We start from the raw sequence: 8,969 nt of genomic DNA, 5'->3' as shown, positions 1-8,969 counted from the left end.
CTTGACAATTTTTACAGTTCTTTTCATCTTCTTCTCTTCCTGTCCCCTTTGTTTCTCTTTTCCAGGCACTCTGCATGAAGCAGAAGTTGCAAGTCATCTTAGGTGGTTAAGGAAAAAGAAAATTTCCCTCAATTCCTATTTCTATTTTCTCTAAATTCACATTACATTAGTGAGTTACTTAATATTTCAGAGGCTGAATTTATACATATGAAACATATATTCCCCATACTCTTGAATCTGGGTTAGGCCTCTGACTCCTTTAACTAACTGAATGTCACAAAAGTGTTTCTATGCCAGTTTCAAGTCCAGCCTTTAAGAGGACTAATACTTTCTATTTCTTTCTTGGAAGCAGTTGCCATGTCATAATGAAGTCCAAGCAGTCATGTGAAGAGACTCCGGTGGAAAAGAGGGAAAAGAATTGAAGTCCTGGGCTGACAGTTCCCAGCTGATAGCCAACAATAATTTGCCAACCATGTGAGTGAACTATCTTGGACATGAATCCTGTAGTACTAGAAGTGCCCCAACCTATGTCAGACGGTGTAGAGATAAGCTGCTCTACCAAGCCCACCTTAACTGCAAAATTTGAGCAATAAATAATTATTTGAACCCACTAAATTTTGAAGTGGTTTATTATGCAGCATAGACAATCAACATAGTAGGTACTCATTGAGGAGTAGTTCTATTCTAGAATATTTAAGTATATTTATAAGGCTTAGATGATCCTTAAATGTCTGGCCAGACACCATGAGCTTCTGCTCAGAGTTTGATGCAGCTGTGTGTCATCAAGGATTTCTGTTAATATCTTGATTATCTAATAGTCTAATAGACTAAGAAACTGTGATGAAGACTGTCACCTACAATTCAAAGATTTCAGCTCTGGCAATATTTTTTCTTGTCTGTATTTGCTCCGTGATCTCCCTAGTCCTTGTCTTTGGACCCCTATGTTGATTTGCTCATGATTAGTTTTATTATCATTATAATCATGCCCCTTTCAAGTCCTAGTTCTTATAGGTCAATCCTCATTAACTAGTTTTCATCTATTGAAAAAACTTGCAGCTCATTTGTGTCTATATTAGTATTTTTTTAAAAAAAGATTTTGTTTGTTTATTTATTTATTTCTTTGAGAGAAGAACATGTGAGCATGTGTGTGCTGGGGGAGGGGCAGAGGAGGAGGGAGAGGAAGAGGGCAAAAAAAATCTCAAGCAGACTCCGAGCCAAGCAGGAGCCAAACATGGGTTTCAATCTCATGACCCTGAGATCATGACCTGAGCCAAAACCAAGATTTGGAAGCTCAATTAACTGAGCTGCCAAGGCAACCCAATATATACATATTTTAAGTTAGATCGGCAGTGGGTTGATTGATCACCACAGAATCAGACAGCCACAAAGGATTTCAAAAACTTCTCTGGCTTAGCTTTCCCTCACCTATAGACAAATGAAATGATATTTTATTTTCCAATATTTCCAGGGAAGATCCCAGCCTGCAGGGTGAAGGGAAGAGATGCAGAGTAGCCCAATAGATTCTGAAGAGGGAATAAAGATGGCAGAAAAAATTAAAAATGGAAGCAGGGAAGGGAGAGTAAGCAGCAGGACAGACTCTGCCCTCAGAATTTGGTGGGTGATGCATCTTGTCCCGACATGTCCACAGCCTGGCCTGTAGGGCATCACCGTGTAATACCTGGGGATGATTTTATGTGTCTGCCTCCAAGAGCTCCCAGCTTATTGGTAATTAGCTATTATTTTAAACACTTGGGATATTCTACAGAGCCTATATTTAGGAATACCTCTGAAACGCTGCATCAGGGAAGAAGCCGTAAGCTAGATAACACAGGCTTTGCAAAGAGTAATGGGAAAAACTGAAGCTAGCTCAGTACGAGACTGCAGATCAGGGCCAGATCCGCTCACCTGTTTTCCATTTCTGGGTAATAAGGAATGCTTGGCAGCGGACTCAAACCCTAGGGAAGAAAACAGGGAAATAAATGCTGCAGTGGGTGAGAGGACTGAAAACGATCTCACTGTTATCAACATTTTGTGATTAATTTCCTTTTTTTTTTCCTCCTTAAACTAAGGAGACATGTATTGAGGATGGCCAGCAGAGGGCCTTCAAATGAACATCAGCACTGAACATGTCAATATCTGTGCAAAATCTTTGAGCTTTAGGTTCTCTTCCCTATAGGATTTTATTTTAAGAAAGTAAAAAAAAAAAAAAAAGCCAACCACCACCTCTTCACATTTTATTGGGAAATAGTGGTAAAAAACTACAGACCTCCATGCATGTTGCTGACATTGAATCATGACTGTTTGCAGTATTTCAAGGAGAACAAGGTACTTCAGCAAAGGGTCAGTAGGTGGCAAACTTCTACAACCATTAGACTGAAGGCCTGTAAAGTATAGATCTCCTTCTAGAGAAATACTGAGGGTTCTTTTCCGGACTGTATGTGTGTGGGGTGGGTGGGTGGTGGTGGTGGTGGTTTGTGTGTGTGTGTGTCTGTTATGCTATAAAACACACCGAGTGAAAGATACGTCTCCTTTCAAATAATTATTAAGACATTTACCAATTAAGCTAAATCAGTATGTATCAAAATCAGTCAGCCACTCGAGTCTCTCTGGAAGATCAACTCTGAGTGTTTGATTATTTCAGCCCCTGTGGGAGAAAGGTCTAAATTCCCCTTCATTTAGAGTCTGTGATTTGAAGTGCCCCGCTTGATCCTAAGTCTTACTTGCCCTCAAGAAGCCTCCCAGTGTCCTCTGAGCCAGAAGTTGATGGAGAGAGTTCCCAACTTTACATAATAAGATAAGCCTTGGATTATATTTTTGGAGAGAATTATTTTGGGGGAATGTTGAAGGATGACAGGAACATCTGAGTAAGTTCACTGGCGTACAAAAAAATAGGACATTGTAAAATAACCTTGTGTTTCTTTCCTGAAAAACCTGGATTCAACGTTAACATCTTTCATTCCTGGAATCTCCACTTAGACTTTGTGCTGATGAATTCTGAAGAGAAATCATTTCTTTATCCATTCTCTTAGAGGATCATTTCCTGGTAAAATGTTGTTTCAGAACTTTCACAATCCTCTCCATCACTGATGTGTTGTACTTGGATGGGATGGTGCCATTGCTTTGCTTTACGCCTGTGTGGTATGTTAGGGAGAGAGCCAGTCCCTAAGCATCCGATTGTCAGGGACATCTGCTGCTTTTTTAAAAAAATTCTTTTAAAGATTTTATTCATTTATTTATGAGAGAGAGAGACACACACACACACACAGACATACACAACACACACCGAGAGAGAGAGAGAGAGAGAGAGAGAGAGAGAGGGAAAGAGAGAGAGAGAGGCAGAGACACAGGCAGAGGGAGAAGCAGGCTCCATGCAGAGCCCGACGTGGGACTCCCAGGTCTCCAGGATCAGGCTCTGGGCTGAAGGTGGTGCTAAACCACTGAGCCACCCGGGCTGCCCACATCTGCTGCTTTTATTCAGTGTCCTTGGATCCCTTCTTGGGGGATCCCAACTCCACATAGTTCTGTAAGACTCTCAATCACTTGGACCTGTCCTCCCAAAGTGCGGGGATGTCATGCAGGGTCCTGGGATTGAACCCCAAATGGGGCTCCCTGCTCAGTGGGCAGTCTGTTTCTCCCTCTCCCTTTGTGTTCTCTCTCTCTCAAATAAAGTCTTAGGGAAAAAAAGGAAATGAGAACTTGAGAACTAGAATTACAGAGAAAGAAGATTCCAAGAGAGTAGTCTCTGACACATTTCCCTTATTAGTCCCACTATTTATCCTTGAATATTTGTCTTGGCACATTGGTATTTTTATTTCCATTGTATAAATTCTGAGAAATGACTTACAAAGGCTGTTGTTTTTTTTAAAGATTTGTTTATTTATTTATTCATGAGAGATACACAGAGAGAGAGAGAGAGAGAGAGAGAGAGAGAGAGGCAAAGACATAGGCAGAGGGAGAAGCAGGTTCCACGCAGGGAGCCCAACGTGGGACTCGATCCCGGGTCTCCAGGGTCAGGCCCTGGGCCGAAGGCGGCACTAAACCGCTGAGCCAACCAGGCTGCCCCTAAGGGCTGTTGATTTTAAATATACCTCTTTTATCCAGACACTTATCTAATTCCATTGTTAATTTTAAAAGTTTTTCAGTTGATTTCTTTGTGCAGTGTAGGCATATAATCACCTCATCTGTGAATTGTGGTACATTTGTTTTCACGGTCCCACGGTTATGTATTTCTAGCTTCTGTTTCATGTCTTGGTGAACAGCCCAGACTTTTAGAACCACAAAAATTTCTAATTTTGTTTATAATTTCAATGGGAATAATATCACTGGTTAACTAACATGTATTGAGCTATTATTATGTGTCAGGTGCTGTTCCAAGCCCCTTATATATATTATCTTATTTCGCTGGCACTACCATTATTTCTATTTTACAGTGAGGAATCTGTGGCTAACAAGGTTAAATAGCTGACCTATGGTAAGAAGTGGCAGAGCTTGGATGTGAACTCTTACTCTAGAGCTATTGGTCTTCACCTCTAGACAGGTGTGCTGGTAAATCCAGCTCTCGGAAAAAAAGCACTGATTTGTAACATTTGCCATTTTTGTGATATAAATATTCCCTCTGTGGCTAACAGGGCATCTCTACCTGGATTTGGAAAGGGATCCTCACAATTCCTCTTGGGAGCTAGAACTGGCCACTGTAGCCAATTCTAGCACACCACAGCCTCTTGTGTGACGTCATAAGGCAAAGAGGTGGTGGTGTAAGGCTTCTATTGGTTGGATTCTTCGGTTTTAAGAAATAGAAAATCAAGTGGAGCTGGCCCAAGCAGAAAGTAGAATTTACTAGAAGGATACAGTCTCAGGATGAAAAGCAGGAGACAACAGGGCCTCAGGAGGGTTGGGAAGGAGGAGCAGATGTGCTCTGGGGCCTTGATGGGTCCCTTGTTGCAGGTCAGCATTCCTGTATCTCTGGCCCATAGGGCAGAACACTGCTGTCCATGGTTTCTGAACTAACTTGCTGAGCTTCCTGCCACCAACAGAGACAGAGGTCCTCTCTGACTGGCTCAGTGGAGTCAACGGTCAGCCCCGGGTCAGTCAGCTATGGCCATGTGACCTTCGTGGGTCTGTGTACCTCTGTTCATGATCATATTGTCTAGATGTCAGAAGGGACCAGGCCCTTCTGTCTTTGAAATTCTGTTACACTTAGACTCATCATCATATTGAGGTCCTCTGGGCTTCCCTTCATCTGGGCTCTGATGACCTTTCTGACTGACTGTCAGAATGGATGACTGACATTATCCCTGCCAGTCAGTCAGGTGGAAATAGGCTTTTGTTATTCATTCAAGGCAGAAAATATTTGATATGAATTATGATTTGATGATAGGTATGCTGTCCTGGAAAGATAGGAAGTGGCTTGGAGAGCTGGTGTTTTGTTTTGTCTTTAAAAGGCTCTGAACAAGCAGAAAACCGTATCTGTTTGTTTACATGATTATTTGATAGATGATGCCAGCAAGAGCCATCTTTAGTTAAACCCCAGCATGGTAGTCCAGAATTATCATCCAATAGACAGATGAGGAAAGATGGCCTCCTACCTGAAAAAAAATTTGGAAAAAAAAGAACATTTCCAAAAGAATGCCAGAAAAAGACCTTCCTCTTTCTCATAAAAATTCAGAGCAAGAAGGACATTATTTTCACAAGAGAAACCATGCATTAGGACATAGATAAGCTCCCCCCCCACACACCACAAAGCAGGAGATTTTCAGTTGAATAAAATTGACAACTTTGCCTCCAGGCTGAATTTTATAGTTTTCACCAGCAACAGCTGTGTTTACTGATGGCCCTATGTAGCCCTCAAACAAATTCAAGATTAAGTAAAGGACTGGTATTCTCAGACAATCACCAACAAAATGAACATTCTCTTACTGCTTGTGGAGCTCCAGGCTTCATGTCCTTACCTTTGAAAAATTACCTCAGAAGTTGTCACTTTTAAAGATAGAAGATGTATCTGGTAAAATAGAATGTTTGTACTGCTGAAGCTCTGGTTTTCAACCTTAGTTGCACCTTAGCTTCTTCACCTGGGAACTCAAAAAGGTGGTATTTTGATAAGGATTGCATTGAATGTATAGATTGCTTTGGATCGTATAGACATTTTCACAGGGTTTGGTCTTCCAATCCATGAGCATGGAATGTTTTTCCATTTTTCTTTCTTTCTTTCTTTCTTTCTTTCTTTCTTTCTTTCTTTCTTTCTTTCTTTCTTTCTTTCTTCTTTCTTTCTTTCTTTCTTTCTTTCTTCTTTCTTCTTCTTCTTTCTTTCTTTTGATTTTATTTATTTATTTGAGAGAGAAAGAGAGAGAGCATGAGCAGGGGGCAGGGCAGAGGGAGAAGCAGACTCCCTGCTTAGAGGGGACCCCAATGCAGGACTCAATCCCAGGACCCAGGACCCCGAGATCATGACCTGAGCCAAAGGTAGCCGCTTAACTGACTGAGCCACCCAGACATCCTGTTTGTCCATTTATGTCCTCTTCAATTTGTTTAATAAGTTTCATAGTTTTCAGAGTACAGATCTTTTTACCTCTTTGGGAACTTAAGGAAACACCAACCCAATGCCAGAGTTCTACCCCAGCCCAGGTAAATGGGAAGGTGGGCCCATTAATCCTAATGGCTGTTAGTTTAGTGGTTATTTGTCAGGTGTTCTAATCTGTGGCTGTATTGAGAAGTACTGCCTCCAGCCCTGCCACAGGGTGCAACTGAATGCACAGGGTGGGGCATCTGGTAGGGTTGCTCATGATCCTGATCCCTGGCCAAACAGTGAAGAAAGTAAGTTTATCTTGGCTCTTTCATCTGTTCTTGTGTGCCCATCTCCCCATTCTTGGAAACTTTCTCTCCTGAGCTATTTCTCAGGTGTTCTTAACCTACCCTGTGCCCACAGTGAAGCTATCAGGCTCCTAGGAAAGTCTTCCTTGCTAAAGATTAATCCCACAGAACCCTCATCCTTTTCAGTGTAGTGTTATCCCTCTCAAAATCAAACAACAAAACCCCCTAGAAACCAAAAAATCCACTACATAATAGAAAAAAAAATGTGGAATGCCACATGATGCAGCTGGTGAGTTCGAGATAAAATTGAGGAGAGGAGGAAGGAGCTCCTGGCTCCCATCAGGTCCCTCCTGGTCAGCAACAGTCTACTCCTCCAAAGGGCAGTTCTGCAGGGTGACTCTGGAAAGTTACTTAACCTCTCTGTGCCTTGGTTTCCTCATCTGTAAAATGGGGATGGTGTTAATACTGATGCACAAAGTTGTGAGGACTACCAACGTAAAGCATTTGAGGAGCACCTGCCACAATAAGCAATCAATGCACATGAGCAGTTATTACTATCACCTTTATTATTATTATTTCAAATTCTTGAATTTATAATGAAATGAGGGGGAGCTCCACATGGAGCAGGCAAATAAACTCAGAGAAGGCATTCCTCTGATAGAGGCTCGAAAAATATTTTGAGCTGTGACATCCTCACTGGCATATGCATCTAGCTCCAATATCCCAAGGCGATACTTAATTTATGCCCTCCATTTAGATGTATAAATTTCCAAAAGCTTTTGAAAATTTTTTTTAACTGTATAATCAACCTGTGTATCTGTGAGTCTTGGGAAATGATGGAAATAATGAACAACTGCATAGCTGGAGAGAAACAAGTACCTCTCTAATTGCCTAGTTAACTCAACACAGAAATTAATGAATTCAGCAAACATTTAATAATAAACTCTGGGCCAGATGTCGTGCCAGGAAGTGGGGATGCCACAGGGAGGAGATGTGGTCCATGCCCAATGTAGCTCGCAGTCCAGGGAGCTTATAGAAGGGGTGTCGCCCAATTACAAGTCACAGCCCAAAGCGATGAAGAAGATATGCTTAGGCTCTGCTATCTTCAGCATTCGTTTTAAGCCTTCAAGATAAACCATAATGTGTGAGAATATTATCAATAGGTTGGACTTGTTTCTCCTCTCAGAGATCTTACTTTTTCAAGAGGGCTGGCTGGTCAAACAACTTTTGTATATTCCTTTGCAGGAAGTACACTTCTCACTGACCACAGAAAAGTAGAAGTGGGAGGAGAAATGTCCAGGGATGACCTAATTGCCTTTTGTCCTCACAAGAACATGAATATTTGTCCCCTGATACAACAGGCTTCTTAGTGACTGATCTGAATGCAGCGAATGTCAAATTTGGGTGGTGCTCCCCTAAATTTTTTCTAGAAGTTTCCTAGAAACGGCTTTATTTTTTTAATTTAATTTTTAAATTTTTATTTAAATTCAATTTGACAACATATAGTATAACACCCAGTGCTTATCCCATCAAGTGGTTTCCTTAATGCCCATCACCCAGTTACCCCATCCCCCCACTCATCTCCTCTTCGGCAACCCTTTGTTTCCCAGAGTTAGGAGTCTCTCATGGTTTGCCTTCCTCTTTAATTTTTCCCCACTCAGTTTCCCCCCTTTCCCTTATGGTCTCTTTCACTATTTCTTATATTCTACATATGAGTAAAACCATATGATAATTCTCTTTCTCTGACAGACTTATTTCACTCAGCATAATACCCTCCAATTCCATCCACATCGATATAAATGTAGGTATTCATCCTTTCTGATAGCTGAATACTATTTCATTGTGAATATATATAATAATATAATAATTATATGTATTGCATCCTCTTTATCCATTCATCTAGCAAAGGATTGTGGCTCCTTCCACAGTTTGGCTATTGTGGACATTGCTGCTATGAACATTGGGGTGTAGGTGTCTCATCGTTTGACTACATGTATCTTTGGGGTAAATATCCAGTAGGTCATTGGGCAGGCAGCTCTATTAACTTCTTGAGGAACTTCCACACTGTTTTCCACAGTGGCTGCACCAGCTTGCATTCCCACCAACAGTGTAAGAGGGGTCCCCTTTCTCTGCATCCTTACCAACATTTGTCTAGAGAAGGC

This window comes from Nyctereutes procyonoides, unplaced genomic scaffold (genome assembly GCF_905146905.1).
Source record: "Nyctereutes procyonoides isolate TBG_1078 unplaced genomic scaffold, NYPRO_anot_genome, whole genome shotgun sequence".
In the NCBI taxonomy this organism is placed as follows: Eukaryota; Metazoa; Chordata; class Mammalia; order Carnivora; family Canidae; genus Nyctereutes; species Nyctereutes procyonoides.
The sequence above is the reverse complement of the archived record's forward strand: the minus strand, read 5'-3'. Positions refer to the sequence as shown.